At 33.3% G+C, this 22,137-nt stretch overlaps 1 protein-coding gene across 1 annotated transcript in view; it reads left to right on the top strand.

The window, feature by feature from the left end:
* The window catches only part of LOC140431090 (DNA-binding protein Ets97D-like), a 122,437-nt gene that overhangs the window by 10,204 nt on the left and 90,096 nt on the right, over window positions 1-22,137 (top strand). The window lies entirely within an intron of this gene.

The following is a 22,137-nucleotide window of genomic DNA, read 5'->3' as shown; positions in this document are numbered from 1 at the left end:
ATTAATGGTACAAACAATATTAATTGAAAACTCAAAATCCCAAACTTTTCTAACTCTCCTAATCAAAATATTTATATCCTTTCTAAATTACGTGTAAAAATTGTGTTATCAATAAAAGAAAAAAACTGCAGAAACAAAAATATCTCTCTCTGATGATGAGTGGTCCAAATCCTTGTTCCTTGTAGACTATATTATCTCCTCTCAACCGCTCCCTATGTAATCAGCAATCTTACACCGATTGTTGCAAGTATGTCGTCCTTAATGATCTCCTTCAAAAGCACAAATCATTCAAATTATGATAGCCTTTCTCCTCTCGATAAACTGAATCTCTCGTTGGCCCGAGTGAAAAATGACTCTTGGAATATCTTCTCTTTACGATAAACTGAATCTCTCGTTGGCCTGAACAGTGACTCTTGGAATATAAGTAGAGAAATATGACTTACAATATTTTGCTGCTTCAGCTTCTGTCAGATACACTAACTCCACAAAAACTCACTAACATTCAACACTACTGCTTGCTACATTTCAGGAACCGCCAGAGAACAATCACTGTTCGTCTTACAGACTTGGAAACCAACTGATTATCCTTTCTCTCTCCTCAATCTCGCTAAACTTTTTCCTACATACTTATCCCACCTTTTTCAATCTCCGCCAATCAAAACTCGTCACAATTCCCCCATTTTTTCATTTCGATAACAAACAAATTTTTACCTATAATTATAAAATTTCCTAAAACTTATTTACAAATAATATTTTCTATAATTCTTAAAACTAACAAAAACCTCTTTCTAAAATCTCTTCTATTTGTCTCTAATCACTGCATTAATGTGGTTCAATTGTCTTTGGATTTCACTTAAAATTATGCGGGTCACTCAAGTATAACAAAGAAATAATTTATGCAAAGCTTACATTTTGTTTAGTACAGGTAATCCAAGAATTTAATAACTCTCCTTCTTTGAAATGTTTATTGGATATTATCCTACTTATCTGAATTATTTTAATGTTTTTGAACTTTGAAATATTTTTAAACAAACCAATATTTTTCTCGATTTTACATATCATAACTGATCTGCCGAAAACTCTTTGTTAAATTTTAAAAATGACAAAAGTTTTCTAGGATCAAATTATTTCACTATGTTATTAAAATCTATTCATGATATTGATAGATGTCGTGAATGTTAAAATACCCCGTATATTGCCTGTCTTTATACGGGATTGGATATATTTTCGTTTTACATTTTTCCAAGTATTTTCCCTTAAAAGAAAGTTCATAATTTTTAGCCACTCGGTTTACTTCATTAATAAGATCTCCATGGTTTCCTAAAATCTTCTCTATTTTCTCTCCCCTGTTTTCTCCACAATTTATTTTTCTTTCATCCTCCTTTTGTTCACATATGTTCACTGTCCATAATACTTCTTCACAAAATTCTGGATTCTCGTCCATCAGTGCCATTTTTTCTTCTGTTTTCTTTTTATCCTCTAATTCCCTTTGGTATTCCGAGCACCATGTTTCTATTCCTTTCATTTCTCTGATGATACCTTCTTTTTCTTCCTGCTTCCATTCTGTTTTATCGTCGGTTGCCAACAATTCTTCTGTACCTTCTATTTCCTGTTTTTCTCTGGTCTTCATCTTATTTTCCTGCTTTCTTTTCGAACTCTTCTTCTTTTTCTTCCTTCTCTTTTTCTCTTCTGTTAGATCTTGTTCTTGTACTTTCGGTTTATCCTCTACAGTCATATCGATTTCTTTGCGTTTTTCCTGTGCATTGATCCTTCCAGAATTTGTTTTCCTATCTGTTTGCTTTTCTTCTCCTGTGTTGTCTGGTTCTGCTCTGATTTCCAGTTTATTTTCCGAAAAATTTATGGTGATATCTTTTTTCCTCAATTCATCAATTCCCGCTATCATATCATGATTTAAATCTTCAATCACCACACATTTCATAATATGGAATTTGTTTCCCACTCTTATCTGTACTCCCAAACCTTCGTTTACTGTCGTCAAATTTTTATTGTTTGCACCCACTAAATCAACCCTAGGAATCTTATACACAAATCTGTCCAAATTTAATTCTTTTACTAGTTTTTTATTGATTAGCGAAATCTCCGATCCAGAATCAATCACAATTTTAATCGCTTTATGTTTTATAAATGCATCTAAAAATATTAGATTAGAATTAGAAATTTGTCTGTCGTTTCCTATTGCTACATGATTCATCTCCCTTCTATTTTGTTGTTGGAAGCTCTGGTTATTTCTATCGTCCCTTTGTTCGTTAGTATTCCTATTCGGAGGATTTTGTGCATCTCTATTCCTGTTGTGATTTTCATATGTTCTATGTTGTGTGTCATTCCTGTTATCGTAATTTTGTTGTCTATTGTAATTATTGTAATTTCTCGGCCTATATTCGTTTGTTGATCTGGGATGTCGGTTTCTCTGGTCATAATTTGATGAATACCTTCTTTCCGGTCCATTATATTGGTCATGTTGTCTTCTATTTCTCATTTCTTTTCTTTTCGCTTCTTTTAATTTGAAGGAATTGGCACAAACTATCAATATCTTGATAGTTTCTCAAAATCACGTGATCTTCCAACGTTTCCTCAAAATGTCTGCTGATCATTTCTACCAGCTGTTCGGTAGAATATTTGTATTCTAGATATTTTGAATTGTTATATATCTGCAAAGCATATCTTTCTTCAGATATTCCCATTTTTTCGTGATATTTTCCATTCTGTAGCTCTTGGTTGATTTCTCTCTGTTTATTTTTCCCCCAGAAATAGTTGAGAAATTTATTTTCAAAATCTGTCCAATTTTCAAACTCATCTTCCTTGCTTTCATACCATAACGCTGCTCCTTCTTTCAAATGGTTTCTAATTGTTTCTTTGCAATCGTCAAAATATCTAATATGTTGTAATTTGGTTTTCAAATTTTTGACAAACGGTACTGGGTGTGTTTTCCGAATATCCCCGCCAAATTGTATTTTCGCCTCGCTTGTTCCATGGATGATAACTTCTTTTCTCTCTACCCCTCTTAGTTCAATTTCTGCCATTTGTTTTTCATTTTGCTTTAATCTTCTTTCTACTTCCTTCCTGTCTTCTTGTAGCGCATTTTCAAATTTTATTTCTAATCCCTCCAAATTATCTTTAATTCTCATTTCTTGTTCTTTCATATTATTTTTAATTTCATTAATCTCTTCTATTTGTTGTATCAGTTCTTTCTTTATCCCCTCAACACATCCTTTAATTTCCTGTTCATAGTTTTCCAAACGCTGCTCTATATTTCTGTTATTTAGTTCTATTGTTTGTTTTGTTTCTTGTTGATTTCTATCCATTTTTAGTGATGTTTCTTCCATTGTTTGTTTTGTTTCATACATTTTTTGTGACTGGAGTTGCATTAGTTGTAATATTTTATCTATTCCTGATAGTTCTTTTCTCTCCTCAACTATTGTCACATTTCCTTCATTATCCGATACTTCTTCCAAAATTGTTTCATCTTCTCTGTTATCCTCCTTCCTTTCCTGCATTTTACTTTGTCTCCTTGTGACAGACATGTTGTTACTTTTTGTTATTGTTTTTGTCCCCGCCAAATGTGAAATTTTACAACACTCTATATGTTTCAGAACACGACAATATTTCTCCCCAAATGTATTAAATTTTCACGACAAATATCAAATATGCAATCAGTAAAATTCAAATAATTCAAAATAAATATCAAATGTACGATTGGTAAAGAAAATAAAATCAAATATTTCAATAGCAGTAAATATCCACTAACTACGATCAATCAATAAATCAAATTTATATTCCCTGGAAAAATTGTCAAAATACTTTCAAATTCAAATTCCCTCAATGTTATATGTTTTTATCTCTGGATCACCTGTACTTATTCCAGATCTCTTTCCCTTCCTTCAAATGTAAAGCTGCGATATTTTTAAGCCCCACGTTTTGGAAGCCAGTTATTGTGATATTTAAAATCTTGGTGCGCCAAGCAATAATTAGCTAATTAATTTTTTTGATTAATTAAAATTATTTAAATGATATGATTATGACTCTATCACAATTTTTAATTCTTTTATCTCAGGGTTAAATTCGTGCTTTAATATCTATGCTATTACATGTGAAAGGTAAGGTCCAGAGAATACCGGAATAATAAAAAACACATATGATCTAACACTATATATTGAAATAAAAATAATGAAATAATTCACACTCAAAAGTTTTCAATAAACAAATCTCATATAAGGATTCTCAAAATTTTGTTCTCCGTACGTGAACAATCAAAATTAATGGTACAAACAATATTAATTGAAAACTCAAAATCCCAAACTATTCTAACTCTCCTAATCAAAATATTTATATCCTTTCTAAATTACGTGTAAAAATTGTGTTATCAATAAAAGAAAAAAACTGCAGAAACAAAAATATCTCTCTCTGATGATGAGTGGTCCAAATCCTTGTTCCTTGTAGACTATATTATCTCCTCTCAACCGCTCCCTACGTAATCAGCAATCTTACACCGATTGTTGCAAGTATGTCGTCCTTAATGATCTCCTTCAAAAGCACAAATCATTCAAATTATGAGAGCCTTTCTCCTCTCGACAAACTGAATCTCTCGTTGGCCCGAGTGAAAAATGACTCTTGGAATATCTTCTCTTTACGATAAACTGAATCTCTCGTTGGCCTGAACAGTGACTCTTGGAATATAAGTAGAGAAATATGACTTACAATATTTTGCTGCTTCAGCTTCTGTCAGATACACTAACTCCACAAAAACTCACTAACATTCAACACTACTGCTTGCTACATTTCAGGAACCGCCAGAGAACAATCACTGTTCGTCTTACAGACTTGGAAACCAACTGATTATCCTTTCTCTCTCCTCAATCTCGCTAAACTTTTTCCTACATACTTATCCCACCTTTTTCAATCTCCGCCAATCAAAACTCGTCACAATTCCCCCATTTTTTCATTTCGATAACAAACAAATTTTTACCTATAATTATAAAATTTCCTAAAACTTATTTACAAATAATATTTTCTATAATTCTTAAAACTAACAAAAACCTCTTTCTAAAATCTCTTCTATTTGTCTCTAATCACTGCATTAATGTGGTTCAATTGTCTTTGGATTTCACTTAAAATTATGCGGGTCACTCAAGTATAACAAAGAAATAATTTATGCAAAGCTTACATTTTGTTTAGTACAGGTAATCCAAGAATTTAATAACTCTCCTTCTTTGAAATGTTTATTGGATATTATCCTACTTATCTGAATTATTTTAATGTTTTTGAACTTTAAAATATTTTTAAACAAACCAATATTTTTCTCGATTTTACATATCATAACAATATATACAGGGTGAATTCCCTTCGTATGATGACGTCATCATTGTTTTGTTTAAATGGAACCTTCATTTTTTTTTCAATTTATGGATTTCTCTTGCTGAGCTGATTTCAAAAATGTATAAAACGTTGCTTTAAATTGGTACAGGGTTACAAAAATGCAAAAATTCATTTAGTAAAAAAATTTACTATTTTTTCAAATTATAATCTAAAATACAGGTTGAACCACCTTCGTATGATGACGTCATCACCAATTTTTTTTTAATGAGACTCCAATTTTTTTTCAATTTATAGATCTCCCTTGCTGAGCTGATTCCAAAAATATATAACACGTTGCTTCAAATTGGTACAGGGTGGCAAAAATGCAAATATTCCAAGTTACCTACAAAATAATAAATTAAGGATAAACGTAATAAACAAATTAAATTAAATTACATATTGTTATAAAACTACTTTAATATTATGCAATTACTGTATTATTACATTAACATTAACAAAAATAAACAAACGAAAATTTACAGTAAATGTTCAAATTGTTTTCCATTGATCGTGACAAAAATTTCTAAACCCGTCATTACTTACATCTTTAAGATTCTGTAGCATAGCGGGTGTTATGTTCTTTATTTCTTGTCTAATTCGGTCTTGTAGTTGACGGATATTAGCAGTTCTGTTTATGTAGACTTTAGATTTTAAATAAACCTATAAAAAGAAATCTAATGGGTTCAAATCAGGTACTCTAGGAGGCCATTTCACTGATCCCCTTCTTCCTATCCTCCGCTGTGGAAAAGTTCTGTTTAAAAATTCGCGCACAGCTACTGCGAAATGTGGCGGTGCACCATCTTGTTGAAACCAGATTCTGCGGTCTAAATTAGTGGGTATTTTAATATCAGGAAAAAACATTATCAGATCAGGAATTAATGTATTTATCCTGTTAAATCTTCATCAAAAAAATATGGACCAATAACTGTATTTCTCACAATACCAGCCCATACGTTCGTTTTTTTTGTGGTTTTTGCGTATGACACTTTTGCATCCAGTGTGGATTTTCATTAGACCAATAAGGGGTGTTTTGTCGGTTAACATGAACGTTCAAATGAAACGTTACCTCGTCCGATAATAAAACGTTTTCATTAAAATTGTTACTTTGGTTCATCATATAGGTACTCGCAGAATTCAGTTCTTCGGTTAAAGTCGTCTTCAGCCAATTCATGGATAAGACGTACTTTAAAGATGGTATTTTACCTTTTTAAAAACATTTGATCCTGAAGGCTTTTCAACACTAATATCCCTAGATAATACTGGCACTCCTCAGTGTGGATTTTCTACTGCCGCCAAAATTATGTCTTGTTGAATATTTTCATTCATTTTTGGCCTACCATGCTTTACTGCATCTCTCACATGGACCAATTCTTTGTATTTTCGATCTATTCTGCTTACCGTATATTGTGAAATAGGTTCACGATCTGGGTGCCTTTCATGAAAAAAATCAGCAAACTTTTTGTTGAGTCCGCATCTTATCGCCAATACCAATCATCATTAATATTTTAATCCTATCACTTTCGGTTAAATGCATTTTATAAAAAAAGTTGCAAATGATAAATAGCTTGAATAGTTTTCACGTAAACATACCTTCTGTAAAGCCTTAACAATACAGATTTGTACTTTAATATTTTTTGAAAGTTTTTAACGTCAAATGAAAAAAAAAATAAAAAATATTGTAAAACATTAAAAATACATTTATGGTTCAGGGGCTTGGAGTACTAATAACAGCTGCTAGAAAATATTTTTATCATTCAGGGTCTTGGATCACCAATAAAAGCTGTTAGAGACAATGTTCCCAATGGTTCCCAAACGTGGACATTTACAAAAGCAAACATGGACAAAATCATAAAAACCCAAAGAGCAATGGAAAGACAAATGTTGCACATAAGATTAATGGATAAAAAGAGAAACGAGTGGATAAGAGAGAAAACAAAAGTGAGGGATGTTAGACAAGAAGTTGCAAAATTGAAAAGGAGATTTGCAGGATATAATATAAGACAAAAAGAAGACCGATGGAACAAAATTCTTATAAGTTGGAGACCGTGGGAATATAAACGAAGCAGAGGAAGGCCCCAAATGAGATGGGCAGATGATATCAAGAAGCACGTGGGCCCTAGGTGGATGACTATAGCGACAGACAGAGAAGAATGGAAAAGGATTTTGGAGACCTATGTCCAAAGATGGACCGAAGAAGGCTAATTAGATAGACAGAGACAATGTTACAAATAATGCAAGGTGTTTTTAATAGTTTAATAAGGTAACAATATGAAATTTCATTTAATGTGTTTATTATTACGTTTATTCTTCATTTATTATTTTGTAAGAAACTTAGAATTTTTGCATTTATGCCATCCTGTACTAATTTGAAGAAACATGTTATGCATTTTTGGAATCAGCTCTGACTGTGATGACGTCATCATACTAAGATGGTTCACCCTGTGTATTAAATTATAATTTGAAAAAATAGTAAATTAAAATCAAAAATCGACTTGTTTCGGGAATTTCTAATACGAATTTTTGCATTTTTGCCACCCTGTACCAAGTTGGAGCAACGTGTTATACATTTTTAGCTCAGCTCAGCAAGGACATCTATAAATTGAAAAAAAAATGGGGGTTCTATGTAATGTTGTTTGCTATCTAATTTCTGTCTCTACTTTCTACCCCAGAATCTTAGGCCTGAACTATGCCTGAATTTTAAGTACTGCATTTTCAGTTTCCTTTACTCGCCTGTTATTTTGTGGATATTTAACATTTTATAACGGGTACATTAGTCTTAACTTGTTACGGTGCTCTTCTGGTTTGGCAAGTGCCGTAGTCTAGAAGTTAAAATTACTACAGACGCGCCTCCTAGTGTTCAATCTTAGGCCGGTTAGGATAATTTTCTATGTGCCTTTTTGTTCTCTGGAAACCTCTAAAAATAAGCCTCTAAATAGCCGGCTTATTATATTATGTAACAAGGCATCTCGCAATGCGGCAGTTCGTAACCTCACAAATGGTAACGGACAATTCGTAACGCCGTCAACTCATAAACACTTCATTACTTCGAAAGTTCGTAACTATGACTATTCGTAACGGTATAATTCTGAACGTCAAAATTAAATTATTCTGTTTATTTTTTTTAACATGAAAACAAACTTTAATTACAGTTGCAATTGAAATTACGTGTATCAATTTAACGAACCAGCATCAGTATAAACATTTAACATTATTTTGAAGACTGTCTTAAAATAAAGATAATATACCTGTAACAGGAAATACAATTTAAGTTTGTACCTTTTGATGTTCGTTAAATTTAGGGGAGGGTAGAACACAATGAGGCAAAAAATACATTTCTATTTTTAACGTCAGCATTTTTGAATTTGTCTACAAACTGAGTTAACCGGTCATCAATATGATTTTTTGCTCAATATAATCTTAATTAAATATTCCCTCATGACTGAAGAAACAAAATCTACTATGATTATTTTTCTAACGATCTACATTGAGTACCATTGGTGGTACACAATGAATCAAGTGGTATTATTTCAATATTTTGTTGAAGAAAATACATAGAGTGTAGTTTTTATTATTGAAAATAGCAATTTTACAGGTAAAATAAAAAAAAAACTGAAATGAAAGAAAATTTTAACGGATCTTAATCCTTTCAAACTTTACATCACATTTCAAATAAGATGCAAGGCGCTTGTTTTTTTATCTACATTTTTTGGTTTTAGTAAAATTGATACTACAACATCTGACTGCAGGAATGTCTTTAACTAAAGGAAAAATGAAGCAGCCTTAAAGCTTACCACTTTTTCTTAAAATTGACACTTGTAATTACTAATACAAAACTATCAATGGAAATTTCTGTACTAGCATCAATGGCATAATCGTCTTCCAACTGTAAATTTTCACATTCATCGCCAGAAGAATCATCATAATTGATTAGTTCTTCACTTTTCTTAGATAAAGTGCTATTACTTCGTTTATTTTTTTTTCTGTTTTCGTGCTGAGCTACTTACCTTATTTAAATTTACCTTTATTCGTTTATTATTCTAACGAGTCATTTTTTTTTATTGCTGCTTTTAGTGTTAATTGATCCAAGTCAGGTGTGTTAGTTAAAATTGCATTCATTTTAATTTTCCTTGTCATCACAATTTTTCTCTTTTCTGCTTTTGGAAATCTTTTAAACTCGTGAGGGAAGATGAACGAACTTAAACTCGCAGATGATACTATTGACTTAGAGTTTTAAGACGTTATCGGTTTTTCAGTTGTCCTTGGTGGGGATTATACTTGATTTTCAGGTGTCTTCGATGAGGATGATATAACATGATTGGAAACTACAATGAACATTTCTGTCGACTCTGGTTGTGGATTTGACTCTTCAGTTTCATTTTGTCTAGCAGACACATAACTTTCAATGAAGTTAGCTTCAGAAAAAATATCTCTATTAAGGTGAAAAATTCCCGTTTTATTAAAACCTGACAGAATATTAGTAGGTGTTAATGTTTTAATATGTGCCTCTTCTACAGATTTTGCTATCTGGTATATTGAAATAAGTTTACCAGGATAGCTGAGCAACCATGAGTCTATAGTGGCATTGTAATAAGGTTTAAAGAGAGCGAAAATTAAAACATCAAAGGGTTGCAGTTTGTTACTACAATGAGGAGGAAGAGTCTGTATGATAACACCATTATCCTTTGCCAGTTGAACAACGTGATATGTTACGTGATTCTCGTGATTGTCGTAGATCAGTATGGAAGGGTTTTCAATTGAACTGTTGCTAAACTTGATGGAGTGTTTCATAACATCGACAAACAGGTCACTATTCATCCATCCACTTGGATTTGCCCAACCCAGTGTGCCAGGTGGAGCTCCTTGTGTCATATGCTCCTTATAATATTTCCTTGGAAAAACTATGACAGGAGGCAAAAACGTTCCATTCGCACATACAACGGCACATGTGGTAATAAGAATACCCCTTTCACCGCTAGTACAACTATTCAGCTGTTTTATACCTTTCTCCGCTACGACTTTCTGCACTGTTGTTGTACTAGTCTCACCATGGTTATATATCCTGATATTAGACACAGCTGATGGATATCTAGAATAAACGGCATGTAAATTGTCGAAGAACTTGTTGACATTGTGTGGATTAAATTGTGTTTATCTTAATAAACTGCAACCCTCTGGTTGACATATACTCACGTTCCCACTCCTATTTAAAAATGAATGGAAACATTGGATTCCAGCTATTTTATCCTTGATAAAATTCTCTGAAACTGGAATATTGTTTTTAATCGCCATATCATATGCTACCTTTCATGTTTGAATGGTTATTAATCCGTAGCTCATTTTGCTACAAGTTTTGATGTGATCACACAAAGAAATTTCCTGTTCCTCTGACAACACACGTCGTACAACATAATTGGGTTCCATTCAATCATTATCTGGATTAGTACGTTTTCTTGCGACATATCTTAGTAATGTCGGAATGTCAATGATTTTCCGTCTAAAACATCTTGTCCAGCACTTGTCATATCATCGTAGCTGAATGGTTACGTTAGAAAAACTTGGTTTTTCTTTGCGCACCATGTCGGTAACAAACATTATAAACTTTTATTCTACCTATACAACATATTATTATATTATAAAAACTTTAGTAGCACAAAATGTTACAGTCTCATTGTATACTATCATCCAGTGTCTCATTGTGTGCCAAGTATCATTGTTGTAAACAAATGTAAATATTCATATTTAAGTTTTAGTTTTGAGAACTATCGGAGGTTAGACTAACTTAACTGTGGTATTTCACGCATGCACTTGCAAATTGACACAAATCAACAATAATTAATGTTGATAATCAGTCTACAAAACTATATAAAAAGTAACTTCTTACCTTAACTAAACAGTAGTTTATCACTGCAACTTTCATGATATCACGAATGAAAGGATGGTATTTTAACTGGCGCTGTAAAACGACATTTCTGTGATGATGTTGGCTACAGCATTGAATCTTAGCGATAAATTTGAAAAATTATTAGATTGTCTTATTGTGTACCATATCTCATGGTGTACTACACTCCCCTACATATAAATGGTTTAAGCCAATAACCGAGAGATATAACGCATATGTTTTAGTTTTTACAACAAACCAGTCAGCATACTTTTAAAATTGTATATATCTGGTTATACCTTTTGGTTGTTATAAATATAAATTGTATTGATTATTATAATAATTATATTGGTATTAAAGTGGTTTTTATTTATTAGATTATCTTTCAGGCTTACTTTTACTACTTTAAAGTGATAATTCACTTATAACTTACTCATAACACAAAAATATGTGTGAAATTTAGTTTTAGGAAAGTATGCAACATGCATTTTTGTCTACATCCGATAATGCTAAATTTACTAAAAAACTAAATGTTGGTGTTACGAACTGTCGATGTTATGAAGTGTTACCGTTACGAATGGGGTTATGAATTGTCCATTACCAGTTGTATAGTTACGAACTGTCGCATTACCTTTTTTTACTTTTTATTTATACTAGAATCGTAAAAAGTAAAAAATATCTACTCGCGGATAGATACTATACTCATTCAAGCCTGTATAATAAATAAGACATAATATAATAAAACAAGAAAAGTGTAAATATATAACCAATATAGGTACATAACAAAATATTGTTATGTCAGGAATCAGGTTGACTTTACTCTGCTCTATAAATGTTTTTGCAACTATAATAGATCAATTAAAGCCTATCCGAGAGTAGATAATATATACTCATGTTAAAGAGATCAACAAGCATAAAGGAGCTAACAGAAATAATAAGATACAATACACAAGCTTGTAACACTGCGTGCTACAATGATATATGCAAGGCCAGAATCGCTCACTGTCGAAGAGAATTGGGCAGGGTTTTCTTAAACATATAGAAACTATATCGTATCTTAAATCCAAGCACAATTAGATAATATGAAATTATAATTTATTATTGGACGCCACCCCTGGTTTATCCTCGAAGGGGACGAGCAAAAAAAAAATAAGATTTATCGAAGGTTTACAAGAAAACTATTCTTTATTATTTCTTAGTAATGAACAAAAAGAAAACATTAAAAGTTATGTCATCCCAAAAGGATACCAAAATACCATTTCATGTTTACATTACCATAAACAAAAAGCTTTGTATCGTATTAAATTAAGAATTAGTTATAAAGTAAATGAATATATATGTATATTAACCCCAAATTTCGAAATTTGTTTACATTGAAAATAATATAGTTATTTATCAACTAGGAATAATGAAGAAAATAAACCTTTAAATAAAATTAGAACACTTCACTATATTTTCATTTTTTTGAGTTCATAATCATTTCCGTTGTCTTGAAAGTAGGTATAATAAAAATTGGTACAACCTTAATCTGCTCTGTTTCTTTCCTCATTTAATCAGTCACCAAATAAACCATTGATTCGGCTACATCCTATATCATTCCACCACCATCCTAGATAAGAGGGGTTAGGTATTCCATAAAAAGATACTGCTACTGGGCCATGATCTGGAATAACTCCATACCAATACTATCTTGCGACATGTATTAGAAATATATCAGGATTATAGCCTCTCCAATAAGGGTCTAAAAAAATAAATATCTATCTGAAATATTGACAAGAAAAGGATTTCTTAGCTCACCTCTAAATGAGACCCACTTTGGAAACACGTCTTAACGGTTGGACGTTCTTAACAGAAAAGAGCGAGACACTATCATGGCGCCTGATTCTGGGCGTGAGTGACAAGGTGATGAATGTGCTCATCTACCGGATATATTTGGGAATTACAGAAGAATCCTTGAGTCGGCTACAGGTAGGTACTTGACAGATAGATGGGGTTAGTAGTTTTATTTAAAAAAAAAATAATCGAAATTTATAATGATTTTCTTTTAAATCTTTTGAAACGGTTACACAGCCCTCCCCACGATTTCAACTGGGTACCAGCGTGGAATCGGACTAGACATGGTGGCACACCATACTAACCTTTTCAAAAGTGGAAATAGATATACGGAGAGGTAAGACAAACAGAATGGACAAATGTAGCTACAATCTGGACTCACAGAATCCTTCTTTCACAACTCATGTGGGAACAACTCAAAGATTTCAGAACAAAGCGAAACAGAACGCATAGAATATTTATGACTCAACTATAAAAATGTAAACAAAAAAAATAATTGCATTCTCACTCTCAAAATGCATAGGGTATTTCACCTATAACCAATTCATGAACAAAGCGGAATAAAACAAAACATGTCTACAAATCATTATTTGAGACCAAATGCTAGCATTCAATTGAAATAATATAATTAAGATATTACCATTTGAAATTTAATAAGTAATATAAAGAAAAACATACTAGTGTTGTCACCAAGATACACAACAGATAATTTACTGCGTAGTCGTTAGGGGACCTAACACAATAAAACACAAAAAAAAAAATAATGTTATCGTTTGTTCGGAAGCGTAGAGTCTTTCATCTATGACTTAATCCACGAATAACATAAGAATAATAATAAAATCGTATCATTAACGCCATAAAATACAAAATACAAATGTGTCATCGTTTGTTCGGAAGCATAGAGTCTTTCATCTATGACTTAATCCACGAATAACATAAGGTAATAACGCAGCGCGTCATTATAGACACATTTAGAAATACTCAAAGAAAAGGAAAGAGTTACTAATAGTTCAAAATTGGGTACATTAAAGTTCTACGAAGACAAGCCTTAATAGTTTACTGGGAAAGGTAGACATCAGAATTTCTGTAAGACACATCTATATTTAGAAACAAAAAAAGCTAATGTTTAGTTATTAGTGTGACAACTAGAATTTGTGATAACTAACGTGTATCATCCGCCTATAATAGGGACAACATCGGTAGGTCAACTTCGGGTAGGGTCAACTTCGGGTAGGGTCTAAATAATTCCAGATTACATAACTAAACAAGTATTGGAGAACTAAAAAAGTTTCTTGACGCGGGAGGCTGTTATTCTAGATTTATTACTGAAATACAATTATGAATGGCTTATCATTCCGACGAGTCAACTAGCGGGAATCCGCTTACTTCATCCCTAGCCTTCCTCAGTGTCTGGCCATTCAGAATATAGGATGTTAGACAGCAATAATCTTTTCAAACATTATTTTGGGGGGTTTCGAATAGAGTCGAAATTCGAAGGTCTCCACACTAAGAGTAAAACTTAGGCAAAATGAACAGATACTATATTGAACTATCATTTGTAACTAGACAGAGGAATCTTGATATCTTTGGTATAGGTACCAAAAATATTACTTGGATTTATAAATCCGTAAAATAAGAAAAATTGAATTTTGTATCAACTTGAAGACAACTAAAGGTATGTACAATTTATTGTAATATAAACTAACATAAATATAAAAATATCACATTCTACCAAGGCATTCTAAAAATAAAATGAGATTAAATTTTGCAAACACCCTTAAAATCAATATAGGTTCTTGGTCGGGGTAGCATAAACTCAAGATCTCGATCAATACAAACTAGAGAGAAAATGATACCGAAGTAGAATAAGATAAGATAAAAATAAAATTTATGTCGAAAAGAAATACGACATATATATAGACATACTGAACACAATAAATGATCAATATTATAATAATAAAAAGTAAAACAGTTCAGCGAACTGGGGTGCGAGCCAAACTGAGTTGCTCTGGAGATCGACGTGCGGAGTCTCCTACACTACTTCCAGAGGCTCGTCTCTTTGCGACAACATCTGAGATACACAAAATTATTAATTGGAATAGGGATAGGTCCACTAATCCACTTGACTATAGCAGGATGGTCCCTGACTAATAGTCAACACCGCCGACATAAAACAAGGGTTGTCGAGACAGCTCAAAAAAAAATGGAAAGGGGTCAACTTCCTGAAGAGATAGAAGCACTAGGGGACAGATTTGCCGAAGCAAAGTGGTATTCAATGTACTAAGTACTAGGGTATCAGTGCTGTACTGACCCCACGCCAAAAAAAATTTGGAAAGGAAACGAATCCTCTCCAAGATAAAGTTCGCGTTAGCGCAACTCTTCCTGTACACGGGCCACGGAGGGGTTGAATAGTCGCTGGAGAAGGTAGCAAAGATTAAGTACGCAAGGCGTAAAGGAAATCAACTAAAAAATTAAAAATTAAGAATGGACTGAACATTTTAGAAGAAAGGTATTAAAAATTTAAGAAAACCGATTTATTCGGTTTCAGACAAATCTGAGTTATCCGACGAAACATTGACTAGTTGATAAGCTTTTAGGTCTTTTATATGCCAATTTCCGGCATTTGATCCATCTGGATTTCTAAAAACATATACTAAAGGAGATAACTTCTTAATAACCGTACATGTTTTGGAGCGCTAGATAGGACCAAATTTTTCTCCAAACTTGGTCACCGACGTTAAACTGTACGTCGCGTTTACGCAAATTATAAGTTTTGGCATTTCGCTCATATGCACGAGATAAATTCCTACGCACTACTGAAAAAACTTCAGTTAAACCTTTGACTTCCGAGGCATAACTATTACGATCACCCGGTAGGATTTCAATATCAGCAGGATCATTGGGCACTTGACCATAATAATTTCCAGATAACGGTACATGTCTAGCAAAATTCAGAAATGCAGGAGTATATTGAGTTACTTCATGTTTAGCGGTATTAATGGCTTGACGAATTTCATGAATATGTTTATCCCAATCACGATGGTTATCAATATAACTTCGAATCGCGGTACCAATAGTATGATTATTTCGTTCGACAAAATTTACCTGCGGTGAATAAACAGCAAAGAACCAGATTTTTTGGACATCATATCTTTTACAAAGATTCTTCATGATATTACAATTTAAATTTGAAGCGTTATCACACATGAGATGTTGGGGAACTCCAAACATTAGAAACACTTGTTCTTCCAAAAACTTACATATGTTAGAGGCAGTAGCCTTGCGCAGAGGATGTAACAATGTATATTTCGAAAACTAGTCAGCACAAACTAAGAGCCACGTAAAACCATTTTTACTTCTAGTCAAAGGGCCTATCAAATCGACAGCGATAATTTGCCACGGATACTCAGCTTTTTTCTCCTTACCCATTTTTCCCATTTGTGCGGTATTGGGTGCTTTTTGTGCTCCACATATTTTACAAGCACAAACATAACTAACGACATCTTCTCGCATCTTCGGCCAGTAATAGCGTTCTTGAATTCGAGCAAGAGTTTTGTAAACACCCGGATGTGCACAAGTAGCTGGATCATGAAATGACTTGATGACTCCTTCACGTTGAGGTTTAGGCACAAGAATCTTCCATTCAATTAGATTGGAATTGAAAGGGAGACATGCGGGAATAAACTTGTAAATGAGATCATTCTCAACTTTCCATTGTGGAAAATTATCGGGACTGGTTAAAATCTTCGTACGTAAGTCATCATACCAAGGGTCGATACGATCGGTGTCTACCTCAAGATAGGCAATTATATCTTTCTCGTGAATCCTGCTAAGTGCGTCTGGCACCTTATGAAAAGCTCCTTTACGATGAACAATTCGGAAATCAAATTGTTTTAGGCGCATAGCCCAACGAGCCAAACGACCTGTGGGATTTTTCAAATTCGTGAGCCATAACAAAGAATAATGATCAGTGATAAGAGTAAATTCAACATCGTCAATGTAAGGACGAAACTTTTCCACAGAAAACAAAGCAGCAAGGACTTCCTTCTCGGTGGTTCCATAAGAACGCTCAGCCTTTGTTAGAGAACGGCTAGCATAAGAAATTACTTTTTCTCCACCATCTATTTCCTGAGTCAACACGGCACCTAAACCGGTGTCACTAGCGTCACACTGAATAGTAAAGGGACGAGAATAATCAGGTTGTACAAGAACTGGGGAAGAAATCAAAGCTTCCTTTATAGCGATAAATGCATTTTCAGCTTCGGGTGTCCAAACTATGGATTCTTTCTTTTTCTTTCCTTTCAAAAGATCATTAATGGGGGAAACAAGAGTAGAAAAGTCCTTGACGAAGCGTCTATACCACGAGCAAAGACCAATAAAACGTTTAATCTCTGTCGTGTTGGTTGGACGAGGATAATTGACCATTGTTGAAATTTTATCTGGATCAGATCTGAGGGAGTTATCACCAACAATATAGCCTAAATATTTCAAAGATGTTTTGAAGAACTCACATTTTTCTACATTTATTGTCAGGTTGGCATCTTTCAATTTGTCTTTGACTTGTGTTAACAAAGCAATATGTTCTTCTGCAGTGGAAGAACAAACAATGATATCGTCTAGATAAGTAAAAATGAACGGTTCAAATTCAGGACCAAAGATTTGATCCACCAATCTTTGTTGGGTCTGAGCACTATTACAAAGACCGAAAGGCATTACCGTAAACTGAAATGAACCACGACCTACAACAGCAAAAGCAGTTTTCTCACGCGAAGTTGGCTCAAGAGGGATTTGCCAAAAAGCTTTCTTCAAATCAATTGAGCTGATATATTTAGCATAACGAAGCAAGGATAAAATTCTGTCAATATTTGGAAGGGGATATGTGTCGTGACGAGTGACCTCATTAAGGTTTCTGCCATCAAAACAAAATCTAAATTCACCTGACTTCTTTTTCACAAGCAAGACTGGAGAACACCAAGGACTGTTAGATGGTTCTATTACGTTTAATTTGATCATCTCATCGAGTTCACGATTTAGAATCTCAGACATATAAGGCGACATAGGAAAAGGGCGTTTACGAAACGGCTTAGCATCGCAAGTATCAATAGACATTTGGATTTTATTAGTCCTTCCAAGTCCATGCTTATTGTCTACTTCTTGAAAGCCATTAATTACAGTATCCGCTAAAAGTCTTAATTTAGAATCAAAGGAATCAATTGAGCACAAGGATGAATGGGATAGAATGTCACTTTGAGATTTTGAAATTATTTCACAAAGAGAATTTTTAACACTCCAAGTATTCTGATCAAAATTCATTGCCAAACAAAATTTTGAAATAAAATTGCTTCCTAAAATGAAATTAAGAGGTAGTGATGGTACTACGAGACAATTGACAACATGACAAACACCATTCGCCACAATCGGTAAATCGACACTGCCAGTAACTTTTTTATTCGAACCATCAGCCAGAGATACGCTTTGACTATTGGAAGAATCAATTTGAATATTGGTTTTATTAAGAAATTCTATTCCCTTAGATCCTACTACAGTTGTGGAACATCCTGTATCTAACAAAAGTGTAAAAGGTTGTAAGAAAATCTGGACTTTTAAATAAGGCCTATTATCAAATCGTTTTGAAGCAATCACTGGAGATACCCTTGGTTGCTTAAAGAAATCTTTCACAATGTTGAGCCATTTGGACCAATCAGAAACACAAAAATTTTTTGAAGACTTGTTAGTGATCACCAAACATGTATGTCCGGGATTTGCCTTTTGATCAGCAACACGCCTACCGAACTTAGGGGTGTTCCTTACTTGTTTTTTGAATAATTAGGACACGTTGATACAGTAACATCATCCTTACCGCAACGAAAGCAAAAATACCTATCAAACCTTGGAGACGGGAATCAGAATTTTTTAAATCTGTTCTCCTATTTGAAACATTTGCTTGTTTCGAAGTGCTGGGGGAAACATGACTAACATAAGATACAGATGAAGATGACTCCTTTTTGACATTAAGAGCAACCGAATTATTTTCTAATTTACGGATCACTACAGACAACTCCTCGACAGTATTAGTATCAACCAGCGCAATCAGTGGAATATATTCTGGAAGGATGTTTTGTCTCATATGTTTTACAAGAGTCTTCTCTAAAGGTTGAGTTGTCAGACGTTTAGCTAGAGCCATAATCTGAGCTTGAAATAAAGCGAAAGGTTCACTTTTCTTTTGTTTTCTAATTGAAATTCTTTAGTTTTGCCATCATAATAGAAGATTTCAACGCAAAAGTGGAAAAGGAAACGATGATAAGTAATTGCTATTTTAATGGTAATAAGCCACAATTGAACGTTCAAATAAGTTTATTGACGTTTCAATTTTCACTTCGGAAATCGTTCTCAAAATACAAATATTAATAAATTAAACAAATTTTGTTTTTTGTTGCTAGGTGAAAAATTCTTCTAATAATTAAATTTTATCTGACTCATTTATATTGATAATTCAGACATATATTATTTTCGGACCCGGAATATTACAGAGGAATTACTTTATTAAACACAACACTAAAATTAACAACCAAAGTGATAACCAATAAACTGAATGAAATTATAACACTAGCAGAAGAACAAGGTTATAGGTCGGGAAGGTTTTAGTCGTTTCGTGGATCTTAAGAAGGCATTTGACCGGGTCGATTTAAAAAACGTTTTCCACTTACTGTACGCAAGAGAGATACCTCTAGGAATAATCAAAACGATCGAAAATATCTACCAAAACAACACAATAAAAGTAAAGTAGAAGAAGAACTAACCGACACTATTGAAGCTGTCAATGAGATAAGACAGGGAGATTCCTCTAAGTCGTCTATTGTTCAACCTGTTTATGGATGAAATAATAAAAAAGTAAGGATTAAAAAGAAGACCAAATGGGAGAAAAACAACTTAAAATAATCTGCTATGCAGACGACGCAATACTACTCTCTCAAAGTGAAAATGATTTACAACGTATGCTGCACCAATTTAATATAAGCGCCGGAAAATTTAACATGTTAATTTTCTCAAAAAAGACAAAATGCGTGGTTACAACAGCAAATTTACTAATATGTAAATTGGAGCTGGAAGGTCAGATAATAGAAAAAGTGATGGAGTTTAAATATCTAGGCATCACATTATCTAGAAGTCCACGAAAAAAGAAGTTGAGGAAGATCGCCAACCAGATAGAGGAGAACTCGTGAATGCTGGTCAGCGGGTAACGGTAGTCACCGGAATATTTACTTTGTTTATTTGAATTTCGCTCCCAGAGACGTTCTTCCTCATAGTGGCCGGTTATCCAAGTATTACCTTGTACCTTGTACCTTGCATGCAACTGAACTCATGTCAATTGGTTTCTGTTGTCACAGTAGAAAAATCGATGTTTGTTGTCTGTTCGTTGTAATTTTAACCGGCACGTAATAAGCAATCATAAATTTGTGCATGGGCTGTTGGTAGTGTTTGAGTGGTATAACCTCTCAAACGACTGCCAAGTTTTAGGTATATGAGACAGTCTCATATACCCAATACCATTATGGGTATTTTAATATTTTTCTTTATATTTTAGATGTCCCGACATCAAATTCGTTTAACTACTAAAGCGCAATGGACGCCAGAGCAGCTATCAATAGCTACCAACGCGGTGCAAAATGGGAAGTCTAATAGAACAGCTTCTAAGGATCATGCTTTGACCAAGAAGCCAGCATAATGAAACACTTGAAGAATTTGGCGAATATTTACTACGGGTTGACACCTCTACAGTTCAGAAAAAATGCGTTTAAATTTCCAGAAAAACTGAATATTCACCACAGATTAAACACAACAAGCAGGGTAGCTGGTAAATATTGGCTAGAAGGATTTTTAAAAAGAAATTCATCCATTTCAGTGCGGACATCTAAAGCAACTAGTCTTAACCCAATATAAGGCTTCAACAAGACCAAGGTAAAAACATTTTTCGAAAACCTTGAAAACGCGATGAACAAATTTTAATTTACACCCAACAACATTTATAATATGAACGAAACAGGTATTACAACCGTTCAATATTCCAAAAACCGCTGGACTAATGATGTACTTTTTATTTAGTGGTTAAAAGAAAACTTCATAACGATGCTGTCGCTGCCTCTCCATTCATCCCATCGCCTGCAGCCTCTCGATGTCGTTTTCTTTGGACCTCTTAAGAAGGCCTATAACAGAGAATGCAATCTTTTTATGAAAAGCCATCCAACCGAAAGGATTACAGTTTATAAGATTGCGGAATTCTTTAACACAGCATAAACAAATATATGTTTATATTTCATCCAAAATCGCCGGCTACATTTCTTGTTTGAAACAGTTTTTCTACGGCGTACATATTCTTGGTAAATCGATGTTTTCCGACACCCTCCCCCTTCGAGGTGGGGAGTTCAAGGTGAAGCCTGGCGGTAGGAGCGGCAAACTTTTTTGCATCTTTTTGGAGGCCCCAAAATTGACATTCTCAGCAAAATTCAGCTTGTTCGTCTTGTTTTTAGAAGTCAAATATCTGACGACTGGCGACTCAATTTTTCAAATTATTTGTGAATTTCTTCCTAATAATAATTAAACAACAAATAATAATACAATACAATAATTATGTATCACTCACCGCTTCATTTATCATGACAACTCTTACATGATTTTCGTGTCGGATGTAATTAATCTAGTTCAAATATTTTACATTCATTGGTCAACACTTTATTTTTAAAAATCTATTTCAAAGCTCTTTTTCTCAATATACATATAGCCCAGTCTGGTTATACAAAAATCATCGATTTCACGGCAAAATGTTTCGCAGATATCTGAAGCTTTTAAGACATAGGTGGGGGATACTAGATGACGAATAGATAAAAAGATACTCCTATTTTTATCTTGCGTTTTTTTTTAAACAATAATTTATGGTCAGAATTTGATTTTTTATCTATAAGTTTTTTCCCTTATATTTTACATAAACAATATTTATACCATTTTTTTATATCAAGAATATCTTAATTTTCCCGTTTTTTCAATTAAAATTGATA

Source organism: Diabrotica undecimpunctata, unplaced genomic scaffold (genome assembly GCF_040954645.1).
Source record: "Diabrotica undecimpunctata isolate CICGRU unplaced genomic scaffold, icDiaUnde3 ctg00000568.1, whole genome shotgun sequence".
Classification (NCBI taxonomy): Eukaryota; Metazoa; Arthropoda; class Insecta; order Coleoptera; family Chrysomelidae; genus Diabrotica; species Diabrotica undecimpunctata.
The sequence above is the reverse complement of the archived record's forward strand: the minus strand, read 5'-3'. Positions and strand labels throughout refer to the sequence as shown.